Raw genomic sequence first — 13,763 nt, 5'->3', positions numbered from 1 at the left:
CTATGGCTTCATGCCCACCTAGGCGTTTTTGAGCTGCAAATGGCATAGGCGTTTTTAAGCTGTAAAAAAAACCCAGGACCAGTGCGTTCCGTGGCGTGGAGCTAGAGCTGTAAAAACGCGAATCGTGGGAAAACGCGCATAAACGCGCAACATATTTTCTTTGTTTTCTGAGTGCTATAGCCAAGAGATGTGTTTCTTAAAAAACGCTACTTAACGCTAACGCTAAAAAACGTGCAAAAACGCCAATGCAAAACGCAGTAAAAATCACGTTTTTAACGAAGATTTTTCCAGGCGTCGGAGCTAGCTTTGCAGCCAGTTTTTTTAAAACGTCCGTGTGCATGAGCACTAAAGGCCAAGTTTCACCTTATTTTTTTTTCCTCTAAATTCTAGTTCCCCATGTAACAATATAGCATTAATGTACTTATTTATCAAAAATAAAACCTCTTTCCATTAATTCTACACAGGGTTACCTCACTCACTTCATAGCTGCCAACCACCTTCCGCATATATACTGAAGCAAGGCTGCTAGGTTGCGCAAACCAACTTGCATGTAGGTCAGTCTGTGCATGTGGTACTGCAGGCGCATGCCCACCCACACCACTTGTTGCGGGAGTTTGCCCGTAGGTCCAGTGGATTCGATGTCCACCCGCCACCCACCATCAGTCAAGTGAGGCAGAACAGGAAGCTGCCAATGTAAACAAGGCATATCCATGTTCTGACATGGGAGGAGAGGGAGCTGTTCCTAGTGATGAGGAACAGGATCTCTCTCTACCCCCAGTCAGTCTGTCCCCCTGACAGTTAGAAACACCTCCGCCATGTCACAGCCCTGCTAAATATCACTGATCCCTGCCATTACTAGTAAAAACAATAGGAAAAATAAAAGGTCCCAAAATCTTTCCCCTATTTTGTAGATGCTATAACTTTGGTGCAAACCAATCAATATAAGCTTATTGCGATTTATTTATTTATTTTTATTACCAAAAATAATATGTAGCAGAATACATATTGGCTTAAACTGATGAATAAATTATTTTTTTTTATATATATTTTTGGATATATATTCTAGCAGAAAGTAAAACACATATTGTGAGAGCTTTATTCATGGGGGAAAAAAAAAGGACGTCCATGTTGTTTCGGTACAGTGTTGCACAACAGCGCAATTGTAGGTTAACCACTTCAGCCCCGGACCATTTTGCTGGCCAAAGACCAAACCACTTTTTGCGATTCGGCACTGCGTCGCTTTAACTGACAATTGCGCGGTCATGTGACGTGGCTCCCAAATAAAATTGACGTCCTTTTTTTCCCACAAATAGAGCTTTCTTTTGGTGGTATTTAATAACCCCTGCGGTTTTTATTTTTTGCGCTATAAACAAAAATAGAGCGACAATTTTGAAAAAAACGCATTATTTTTACTTTTTGTTATAATAAATATCCCCCAAAAATATAACAAATTTTTTTTTCCCTCAGTTTAGGCCGATATATCTTCTACATATTTTTGGTAAAAAAATCGCAATAAGCAATTATTGATTGGTTTGCGCAAAAGTTGTAGCGTTTACAAAATAGGGGATAGTTTTATGGCATTTTTTATTAATAATTATTTTTTTTATTACTAGTGATGGCGGCGATCATTCATTTTTTTTTTTTGTTTTTTTTGTGACTGTGACATTATGGCGGACACATCGGACATTTTTGACACATTTTTGGGACCATTGTCATTTTATACAGCAATCACTGCTATACAAATGCAGTGATTCCTGTGTAAATGACACTGGCAGTGAAGGGGTTAACCAGTGGGTGGCAGTGTAGAGGTTAAGTGTTCCTAGGGGTGTGTTACTAACTGTTTAGGGCTGGGCTTTAATTTAGTGAACACTGATCTCTGCTCCAATCACATGGAGCAGAGCGCGTCACTTGTTGCTAGGCAGAACGGGGAAATGCTGTTTACAACGGCATCTCTCCGTGCAGCTGCCCCGTGAGACATTCAGCCGCCCCATGAGACGATTGCGGGTATGCCCGCGGAGATCGGACTCATGCCGGTGGCACGCTCATGATGGCAGGGCGGCATTAAAGATTGGACGTACCTGTACGCCAGTATGCCTGCCCGTGCCATTCTGCCGACGTACGTCGGCGTGCGCTGTTTGGGAACAGGTTAAAGTGACACAGTACCATTTCGCAAAAAATGCTGGTCATTAAGGGGAAAAATCTTGGAGCTGAAGTGGTTATAGGTGGTAAATCCTTCCGGAGTACACTGCTCCATTACTTCTGCCTTACTTCCTGGTCAGAATTTAGGTCAGGAAGGAGTTGACCAGCTGATCTCATTAGAACACACCCTGCATCATCTACCCTTAGCTGGTCAACTCCTTCCTGTGTCGTGACCTAAAGTCTGACCAAGAAGTAAGGCAGAAGTAATGGTGCAGTGTGTTTAAATAGCTATGTAGAGAGTGAGGTAATCTGCTGTAGAATTAATGGAAAGCTGTTTTTATTTTTGCAAAATAAGTACATAAATGCTATAATGGTACATAGGGGAGCTGGAATTTAGAAAAAAAAAAAAAAAAGGTAAACTTGGCCTTTAATCGGTGCATTTTATATCCGCTTGGCGCACAGCCTTAAACAAAGATACAAGAACCTGCAGATGCCTACATGAGCAGTTGTGAATTGCTGCTTGTTGTGAATAATTTTTGTTTCACTTGTTATATAATTTTATATCTCATTTGTAGATTTGTGAAGGAAAACCTGAAAGTATTTTAAGAATGTATTTTTATTTTTTTTGTGGTTACATTTCAGACTTGCCCCAGTGAGGGGGACTTAAGAGTTTTCTTTACTGCCCATTGAGGGACACATGAATTCTGAACAACTGGGTTATACTGCCACCTATCAGATTACTGGACACTAGAAAACACAAAAATCAGGCCAGCCCCAAGGGCTATAACACTTCCTGCATTCAGCATGCTCATTTTCTTTCTAATGTCCTTATAAGGATAGATACCCCCATTCTTCAGCCAAAACCTGCTAGTGGATTCCTGCCAGGCCTCGAAATTCTGGTCATGTCACCATTGCAGCTAAGAAGACCAGTTTCATCCCAGCCAGTGTGCTATGGATGTCAGAGACAGCTTTATTGAGCTTTGTGACCGAGTGTTGAATTCTACTTCATAGTGCCCCAAGTTCTAGTTGGTCTGTAACTGCAGGATGCTTTCCAGGTCCAGATTAGCGGCAATGCTTTGCTTGACGCAGTCTCTTTTTAGATTCAGTTTACCTTTGTGAGTCACTATACAGGAAAGCATAGCAACCACTTAGGTGATGACCATGTTGTGCATTTAAACCCCTCTCTTATGGAGGTGTTTATGTCCCTGGGGAAGACCAGAGGACACCCAGGCCTCCTCTATTCTCCCTAACTGAAGAACCGTTGTTCTTTGATGCGTTGGGCATTGCACTAAAATTTCAAGATCAGCCTGTTGCTACAACACATTCAGACTCTCTTTGCACCAGTCTAAGGTGTTCCCTTATCTGCTATTTGCTGACTTTATTTACAAGGATTGGATGCATGCTAAAAAGCTTCTTTTTTTTTTCCCCTTCTGAAGTATTTTCTTTTTCTTTTTATTATCTGGGTGAGGATTTTCTAAGACAGTGGTCTACGCCTCTCCCATGTCTCAGTTAAAAGTAAATTTTTTCCAGAAATTGGCTTATGCAGTCAAGGGGCCCCAGTATATACGAAAAAAAAACTGTGCCGCTTTGTAAAATCATTAAACTTATTCCTGACGCCTTCAGGGCAGCACACACTGGGTTGTGACTCCGCACCCACAACCTGACACGATTGGTTTAGCTATAAATTTGAAGGTGAGCATAGCTACTCACGCCACAGTCGATCAAATCGCAGGAGATCTCCTTCCTCGCACCGTCAAAGCCGCCACACCCGACCTGCGGCAAACGCTTGCTGGGTATGCGGCAGTCCGGCTCTGCCAGATAAACTTGCCTGTCGCTCTTGCTTCAATGAGGCTACCAAAGAGAAAGAGGTGGATGAAAGGCTGGCTACAGACCTCATAAGGGAATCAGTGGGAGAATCCATACTGGAAACAGCACCAGCATTGGATAGAGCTGCTCCCAGTACGTCTTCAGCGGACCCCCATCTCACTCAGGCATCAGAAGCTTCCTCTGAAAGTGAAGGTCAGGAGATGTCGGTAGGCTTCGATTTTTTTTATTTTTTTTTCCCTAGTGGAACCTTTTGCGAAGTCCGTCAAGGAAGCAATCGGCTGACAAGACGGCGGAACCCCCAAAAGTACGAAAATATTTTCCAAACCTAAAAAGAGATCCTGAATCATTTCCGTTCATAGAGGAACTCGATGATCTCAATAAAGACGAGTGGGAGAGATCTGATAAAAGATCTAGTCTTACCAACAGATTAGCCAAGATGTACCCCTTGAAAGAGTCAAACGTAAAATCCTTGATTAATGCTCCCATCGTCGACTCCTCTTTAATGTGTCTTGCCCGCCACGTCGCACTACCAATCGAGGATGCGGTCTCTTTTCGAGATGTGCTCGATCGAAAGATGGATTTAGAATTGAAGAAGGCATAGTCCACGGCTGGGGGAGCCTATAGGCCAGCAATTACCACAGCACCAGTGGCCAGAGCCATCTCGGGATGGACATCTAAAATAAAGAAAGACCTACAAGATGGCGTCGTGATGGGGAAGATGATAATATCCTCTCTGCAAGAAATCAGACTAGCAAGGGACTTCGTAGCAGAGGCCTCTGTAGATATTATAAGATCTTCAGCCAGGGCAATGCTGGCCTCAGTAACAGCAAGAAGGGCTATATGGCTCAAACCGTGGATGGCAGATAAAGCATTCAAAATGAATTGGTGCAGGATTCCGTATGATTGCTCAAACCTATTCGGTGCCAAGTTAGACTCTGCCATCTCCAAAGTAACAGGAGGGAAGTCAGGCCTGATTCCCTCTGATAGGAGACCCAAAACGCAGAAGGGACCAGTTTACAAATGCAATCTTGCAGATAAATACAGAGAGTCCAGATCCTACCGTCCTGGTAGGGAGTTTAGAAGGGACTGGAAGAACACACAACCTTTTCTGAGGATACAAATCAAGGCTACCCCGGCAGGGGAACAGCAGAAGTCATTTTGAAATTTCGCCCGCCCACCCAGCTCAGATGGGCGCCAGGCTGAGAAACTTCATCAAAATTTGGTCAAACCATATAAAGGATTTATGGACATTATCCACAATCAGATTCGGACACAAGTGGAAATTCAAAAACAGACTCCCATCAAATCACTTCCAGACTACCATCCTCACTACCCGAAAGGAATCTGCTAGTAAAGTGGATAGCAGAATTGAAACAGAAGGAAGAAATCCTGGAGGTTCCATCATACCGAAAAGGGAGAGGGTTCTACTCCCCCTTGTTTCTGGTTAAAAAGAGGACAGGCAACGTGCGACCTGTATTAGCCCTCAAAAGGTTCAACAAAGGCATCAAAGTGGAGGCTTTCGAAATGGAAAGTCTTCAGTCCATACTTCTGGCAATAAATCTGGGCGACTGGATGCTTTCAATAGATTTATCGGATGCTTATCTTCATGTGCCAATTCATCCGGCCTTTCAAGTTTCTTCGGTTCACCATAGACCAACGTCCCTTCCAATTCCGGTGTCTCCCATTCGGCATCTCATCGGCACCCAGGACATTCACTAAAGTTTTGTTACCATTAGTGGCATTTCTTGGGAAAAGGGATTGCGAATCCACCTGGACGACATCCTGCTTTTAGCAGAAGATCAAGAGACGCTGATCCATCACCGGGAAATCCTTACAACTCTCCAGAAGTTTGGATAGATAATCAACTGGAAGAAGAGCAGTCTACAACCCACACAAAATATGGTATTTTTAGCAGCGGATCTAAACACCAAATCAAACAGGATACAGCTCCCACAAGAAAAGGTCAAGCCTCTAATACAAAAAATGCAGAAGCTGTTATCAACAAATCACTTGTCAGCCAGATGCCTGTCTGAGTGTACTGGGGTCCATGTCCGCAACCATACCCATGGTGCAATGGTCGCAGTGGCACATGAGAACCCTACAGAACTCATTTCTCAGGCAGTGGGATGGAGTATCGATGCTTCAGACCATTTTTATCTCCAGATCGGTGAAGCAATCGATATGGTGGTGGACGTGCAAGAGCAATCTCAGGAAATACAAACCAATAGTCCCTGCGGACCCAGAAGTAGTCACTTCGGATGCCTGCCAGAGCGGTTGGGGATCCCACTTTCAGGATCAAGCAGTCCAGGGGCAGTGTCATTTTTAGGCACAAGGTTTGGTCTCTAACATACTGGAACTCCGGGCAGCCTTCCATGCTTTAAGAGCATTCGCGCCACTCCTGAGTGGCAAGAATTTGATTATTCGAATGGACAACAAAGTGGCAGTGTCCTATGTTCAGAGGCAAGGAGGTACCAGGAGTGCCACATTAATGGAGAAAGTTCGGCCCATCTTGGAATGGGCCCAGATACATCTAACGAGTTTGAAGGCAGTATATGTCCCAGCGGCATAGAACATATTAGCCCAGAGGTTGACAAATTTGCTTGGAATCTAGGAGCCAGCTAAAAAAGTTAAAAGCCAGGTCCGTGATGGCGATCTGGACCTGTCCCTGGCCTGACATGGAGACGAGTGAGGGGAAGATAGCCCCCTGTCTCCAAGTCATTGCCCATAGCTCTTAGAGGGACATTTTATTTTTTCAAATGACAATTTTTTTTTAAATTGCATTTTAGTGTAAATATGAGATATGAGGTCTCTCTGACCCCAGATCTCATATATAAGAGGACCTGTCATGCTTTTTTCTATTACAAGGGATTTTTACATTCCTTGTAATAGAAATAAAAGTGACACCCTTTTTTTTATTTTTTATTTTTTTAAAGAACAGTGAAAAAAATAAAAATAAAAGTTAAAATAAGAAAATTTTTTATTTTTTTTAAATGCACCCTGTCCCGCCAAGCTTGCGTGCAGAAGCGAACGCATATATGAAAGCGGTGTTCAACCACACATGTGAGGTATCGCTGCGATCGGTAGAGTGAGAACAATAATTCTAGCCCCAGACCTCTGTAACTTAAAACGTGCAACCTGTAGAATTTTTTAAACGTCGCCTATGGAGATTTATAAGGGTAAAAGTTTGTCGCCATTCCATGAGCACGCGCAATTTGAAGTATGTCATGTTGGGTATCAATTTTGGGTTGGGTATCGATTTACTCGACGTAACATTATCTTTCACAATATAAAAAAATTGGGCTAACTTTACTGTTGTCTTATTTTTTTTGTTATTAAATACATTTTCCCCAAAAAAGTGCGCTTGTAAGTCCGCTGTGCAAATACGGTGTGACAGACAGTATTGCAACGACCACCATTTTATTCTCTAGGGTGTTAGAATAAAATATATATATATATATATATATATATATATATATATATGTGTGTGTGTGTGTGTATATATATATATATATATATATATATATATATATATATGTGTGATGTGTGATGTGTGATGTGTGATGTGTGATGTGTGATGTGTGATGTGTGATGTGTGATGTGTGATGTGTGTGTGTGTGTGTGTGTGTGTGTATATATATATATATATATATATATATATATATATATATATATATATATATAATGTTTAGGGGTTCTGAGTAAAGGGAAGGAGATGGAGCTTCCCCTGCCTGCCAGCCTATTAGCATTGCTGGTTGTAATTCCAACGGCCACCACAAGAGGGCGCCAGATTCAAGAAGGAACCATATGATCGTAGAAAGCCTCAAAGCCAGGGGGCTCAGTTACCGGCCGCCGGCGGCGCGGCCCGACGCGATCACGCCGGGGGGGTCCGCGGTGACAGGATACCCCAGCTGTGATGCCCCAGGTGCCAGGTCGCCAATTCTAGTCGCAAATGTGACCTGGCGCCCGGGTTTTGTCGAGCCCTGTATTAGCCGACTACCCGAGTCGAGAGACACTATCCAATATTGAGTGGTCATTGAACCCTCGGGCCTTCTCTCTCCTTGCAGAAGTCTGGGAAATGCCGGAAATAGGTTTAGCAGCCGCACCGATGAATACCAAGTGCCACAGATTCCTGTCAAGAGGTTCGTTTCCATCAGCGGAGGGAGTGGATTGTCGGAGTCACCCATGGAACTTCAGGTTGGGGTATATATTCCCTCCAACTCCGTTAATTGTGAGGTTCCTATCCAGGCTTCGCAGATCCTCAGTGACAGTAATCTCGGTTATTCCACTGTGGCTGAGGAGACCGTGGTTCACAACACTCTTAGCCCTTGTACACACGGTCGGAGAATCCGTCGGAATGTGTCCTATTGGACCGTGTCGTCGGATAATCCGACTGTGTGTGGTATGCATCGGACTGATTCCGTCGGATTATCCGTCAGACCCAATTTTCCAACATGTTGGAAATATTTCCTGACCAACTGGGTCGGTCGGACATACTCCGATCATGTGTAGCGAATTTTGATCGGACCAAGTGCCACGCATGCTCAGATCAAATTCCTACATCAAAGCTATTGGCTACTAGCCTGAAAGTAGTCCCATCTACGTCATCACGTTCTGAAAGATCGGATTTTTCGACAACTTAGTCCGACCGTGTGTATGCAACAGTTTCGGATAAGATCCGACGGACAAAATCCGACTGAGAAAATCCGACGGATTTGGTTGTCGAAATCTCTGACCGTGTGTACAGGGGCTTACAGCTCAGCCTTCAACCTCCAATTCCTCTTCCAATAACTCTGGATCTTTTATCTTAAGGTCAATTCTTACATTCGGCACCAGCGAAATTGCACCTGATGGCCTGGAGATTGAGAGGGCTAGACTAAGGGCTCAAGGCTGTTCTCGGGAGGTTATATCAACTCTGATGCAAGCCAGGAAGGTCACTACCAATACCATCTATTCTAAGATTTGGGAAAAATTCTGCTCCATGGCACAGCAGAGGGGATGGAATAACATTTCTCCGGAACGTTCTCAAATTCTGGAATTCCTCCAGTCAGGGGTTAACAAGGGTCTAAGCTTAAGTACCCTTAAAGTTCAAGTATCTGATGTCAGCTAAAACAGGTACTAAGTGGGCATTCCACCCTTTGGTAATCCAATTTCTGAGGGCCTATCTAAAGATCACACCCCCTAGGAAACCAGTCTTTCCATCATGGGATCTATCAGTAGTTCTCCATGCTCTACTCACTCCTCCGTATTGTCCCATTTGAAACCATTTCTCTATGTGACTTGACTTTGAAACTGTCCTTCCTCATTGCAATTACATTAGCAATAAGAGTGTCAGAAATTCAAGCATTAATGATTTCGGAGCCTCACTTGGTTTTCTTCCCCGACAGAGTAGTTCTAAGACCCACAGAACGATTCATACCCAAAGTAGCAACTTCCTTCCACTACAACCAAGACATCATCCTTCCATCCTTCACTGACGATCAGGGAGATCTGCATCCACTGGATATGAAGACGACCATCATTAATACTTAACTGCTACCACCTCTTTTAGAAGGACGGATTCTCTTTTGATCATCCCCCATGAAACCAGACGCGGGCAAGCAGCCTCCTCACACACCATTGCATCCTGGTTGGTCAGAACCATTAAAAAGGCATATTCCACCCAGCATCTGGCAGTTCCTGAAGACATCAGGGTTCATTCAACTAGGGCAGTAACTACCTCCTGGGCAGCGTATTGCAGAGTCTAACCAGAGACAATATGCAGGGCAGCAACATGGTCCTCCAGGCATACCTTTATTTCCCACTCCAAGGTGGATTCTGCTCACTTGTCCATGGCAGACTTCGGCAGATCCATCGTTGGAGCTAATTCTTCTGCATTTTATATGGAATAACATTTTATTTTACTTGCACCCACCTGACTGGCGAGTTATTTCCCAGTGTGTGCTGCCACGAAGGCATCAGGAAAACGGAAAATTGTATACTCCCCTTTCTGTAATTTTCCTTTTCCTGACGCATCTTCATGGCAGCACACAGTTGCCCACCCGTTTCTTTTGTGATGATATATACAGAGAATGCAGCGGGGGTCTCCCCTTCAAATTTATAGTTAAACCAATCCTGTCAGGTTGTGGGGGCGGAGTCACAACCCAGTGTGTGCTGCCATGAAGATGCATCAGGAAAGGAAAATTACGGAAAGGTGAATATACAATTTTCCGTTTTTTTTTTTTTTTTAATCTCCAGGCCATTTGGGTCCCCCCAGAAGCCTGGCTCTGCAACCCCCTCTTCCTAAGTTGTTGTGATCGATGTGAAAACCTTTGGATGCTCGATGCTCCCTGATGGTTTTCACCTCCTAGCAACAAGTCAGGATGAGGGGGTTGCTAATTAGGAGTTTTTTTTAGCTAGGTTTCTGAGGGGACCCAAATGGCCTACAGGTAAAACAATACAATTAATGATCATTTTACAAAGCTGCACAGGTGTTTTTTTTTTTTTTTATGTATATCTAATGAGGCCCATTGACAGCATAGATTTAGGGTAATAGGTTAACTTAGTCCTTAACCACTTAAAAACTGGCCCATAGCCGAATGACGGCTACAGGGAGGTTGCTTAACTCTGGGAGGCCGTCATATGACGTCCTCCCAGAATTCCGCTCTCGCGCGCCCCCTGGGGCGTGCATTCGAGAGCATCCGTGACCGCTGGGTACACAGGACCCTTCACATCAGGATCACGGTAAATGGCTGCTCATCGCGTCCCTTTACCACGTGATCGCTCCATCAAATGACGGAGCAATCACTTGTAAACAAACCGGCGTCCTGTTATGACGCCGGTTCCTCCCTCCGCTCTCTGTACAGATCGGTACAGCAGAGGGGGGAGATCAGTGTCCGCAGCACTGTGGGCTGGATCTGCAGTGCCCACAGCGCTGCTCACCGACAATTAACCCTTCAATTCCCTGCCAATACTCAGCAATGCCCTGCGAATACCCTGCAATGCCCTGCCAATACTCTGCAATACCCAGAAATGCCCTGGCAATACCCTGCGATGCCCTGCCAATAATCTGCAATAGCCTGCCAATAATCTGCAATAGCCTGCCAATACTCTGCCATACCTAGCCATACTCGGTGATACCCAGCAATACCCAACCATAGTCGGTGATACCCTGCAATACCCAGCCATACCCGGTGATGCCCTGCAGTACCCAGCCATATTTGGCCATGCTCAGTCATACTCAGTGATACCCAGCCATACTCTGTGATACCCTGCAATACTCGGTGATACCCAGCCATGCCCGGCTGTACTCAGCCTCTGTATGTTGCCAGGCTGTGGAAGTCTCACACGTGTTATCGCCGTACTCAGAGGAGTAGGAGAATCTATTTTGAGGTGTCATTTTTGATATGTACATGCTGTGTGTTAGAAATATTGTATAAATGGACAACTTTGTGTTTAAAAAAAAAAAAAAAAAAAAAAAAAAAAAAGCATATTAACCACTTCCCACCTGCCGGCCGTCATATGATGTTCTTGACTTTGTGCGGGGATATCTTAATGATGCCTGTAGCTACAGGCATCATTCGGATATCAGCTTTTTCAGCCAGCGATTCCCTACACCATAAGAACAATCATAGCGGCTGTTCTGCTGCTTGATCCTTCTTACAGGAGGTGAGAGGGGACAAACCGCCGCCCTCCGGTGCTTCTACCGACTCGCCAATACGATCAAAGCTAGAATCGTGTGTTTGTTTTGTTTTTGTTTTTTTGTTTTTTCAGGCTTCCCAGCCTAGAGGTGAGATATGGAGTCTTATTGACCCCATATCTCACTATAAAGAGGAGCTGTCATGCCATATTCCTATTACAAGGGATTTTTACATTCCTTGTAATAGGAATAAAAGTGATCAAAAAATGTATTTTTGGGGGAAAAAAATGTCAAACTAAAATAAAAGTAAAATGAACAATAAAAAAAATAAAAAAAATGTAAACCGCCCCTGTCCCCATATGCTCGCATGCAGAAGCAAACGCATACGTAAATCCAGCCCACATATGAAAACTGTGTTCAAACCACACATGTGAGGCATCGCTACGAACGTTGGAGCAATAATTTTGGCCCTAGACCTCCTCTGTAACTCAAAACATGTAACCAGTAAAAAAAAGAGTCGCCTATGGGGATTTTTAAGTAGCGACGTTTGGCGCCATTCCATGAGCGTGTGCAATTTTGAAGGGTGACATGTTGGGTATCTATCTACTCTGCGTAACTTTATCTTTCACATTATGCAAAAACATTGGGCTAACTTAACTGTTTCGTTTTTTTTTTTTTTAAAGCACAAAACAGTGTTTTTTTCCAAAAAAAAAAAAAACGGTCGAAAAATTGCTGCCCAAATACCATGCAAGATAAAGTTGCAACAACCACCATTGTATTCTCTAGGGTCTTTGCTAAAAAAAAACATATATAATGTTTTGGGGTTCTATGTAATTTTCTAGCAAATGATGATTTTTACATGTAGGAGAGATGTCAGAATTGTCCTGGGTGCTCCAGAACGCCTGATGGTGCTCCCTGCATGTTGGGCCTCTGTATGTGGCCATGCTGTGTAAAAGTCTCACATGTGGTATCGCCGTACTCTGGAGTAATAGCAGAATGTGTTTTGGGGTATATGTGGTATGCATAGTCTGTGTGTGAGAAATAACCTGATAATATGACAATTTTGTTAATAAATAAATCTTGATTTTGCAAAGAATTGTGGGGGGGGAAAAAGGACAACTTCAAAAAACTCATCATGCCTCTTACTAAATACCTTGGAATGTCTTCTTTCCAAAAAGGGGAAATTTGGTGGGTATTTGTACTTTTATGGCATGTGAAGGTCTCAAGAAATGAGATAGGCCGTCAGTACTTCAAGCGGGATTCCACCGGGACTCCGCGTTTTTTTTTTTTTTTTAAAGCCAGCAGCTACAAATACTGCAGCTGCTGACTTTTAAAATAGTGACACTTACCTGTCCAGCGCGCCCGCGATGTCGGCACCCGAAGCCGATCTCTAGGTCGCCTGTCGGGTCCTGCCGCCGCCATCTTGGGTATGGGAATCAGGAAATGGAGCCTTTCGGCTTCATTTCCCGGTTCCCTACTGCGCATGCGCGAATCGCGCTGCGCAATAAGGATGCTCCCCGCTGCCTCTGGGATCTGTGTGTTTCCCAGCAGGCAGCGGGGCACTTGCGGGAAGGGGCGGGCACTTGCGGAAAGGGGCGTACGTTACGCCCCTTTCCGCAGAGAGCTATCCCGGAAGTGGGTGCAGTTACCTGGATTATCCAGGTAACTGCACCCCCCTCCCCCCTGAAAGGTGCCGATTGTGGCACCGGAGGGTGGGGAGGGTTCCGATGAGCGGAAGGTCCACTTTAGGGTGGACCTCCGCTTTCAGGTGTGATCAATTTTCAGATATTGGCACAATAGCTTGTGGACTCTCTAACTTTCACAAAGACCAAATAATAATATCCACCAATTTGTACTTATTTTTACCAAAGATATGAAGTGGTATAAAATTTATGAAGAAAAATTACTAATCTGCTAAATTTTATAATGGAAACTAAGAAAAATTATTTTTTTTTTTATAGAATTTTTGGTCTTTTTTTTTTTTTTTTTTTTTCTTTTATAGCACAAAAAATAAAAAACCCAGCGGTGATTAAATACCACCAAAAGAAAGCTCTTTTTGTGTTAAAAAAAAAAAAAAGACAAAAATTTCATATGGATACAGTGTTGCATGACTGAGTAATTGTTATTCAAATTGTGAGAGCACCGAAAGCTGAAAATTGGTCTGATTATTAAGGGCGTTTAA

At 43.7% G+C, this 13,763-nt stretch overlaps 1 protein-coding gene across 18 annotated transcripts in view; it reads left to right on the top strand.

Moving 5' to 3' along the window:
• LOC143923970 (FAST kinase domain-containing protein 1, mitochondrial-like) overlaps nt 1–13,763 on the top strand; it is a 189,722-nt gene that overhangs the window by 92,073 nt on the left and 83,886 nt on the right. The window lies entirely within an intron of this gene.

Source organism: Lithobates pipiens, unplaced genomic scaffold (assembly GCF_037356315.1).
Source record: "Lithobates pipiens isolate NorthernLeopardFrog02 unplaced genomic scaffold, aLitPip1_a1.2 Scaffold_22, whole genome shotgun sequence".
Lineage (NCBI taxonomy): Eukaryota > Metazoa > Chordata > Amphibia > Anura > Ranidae > Lithobates > Lithobates pipiens.
Note: the sequence above shows the minus strand (reverse complement) of the source record. Positions and strands in the feature narration are given on the sequence as shown.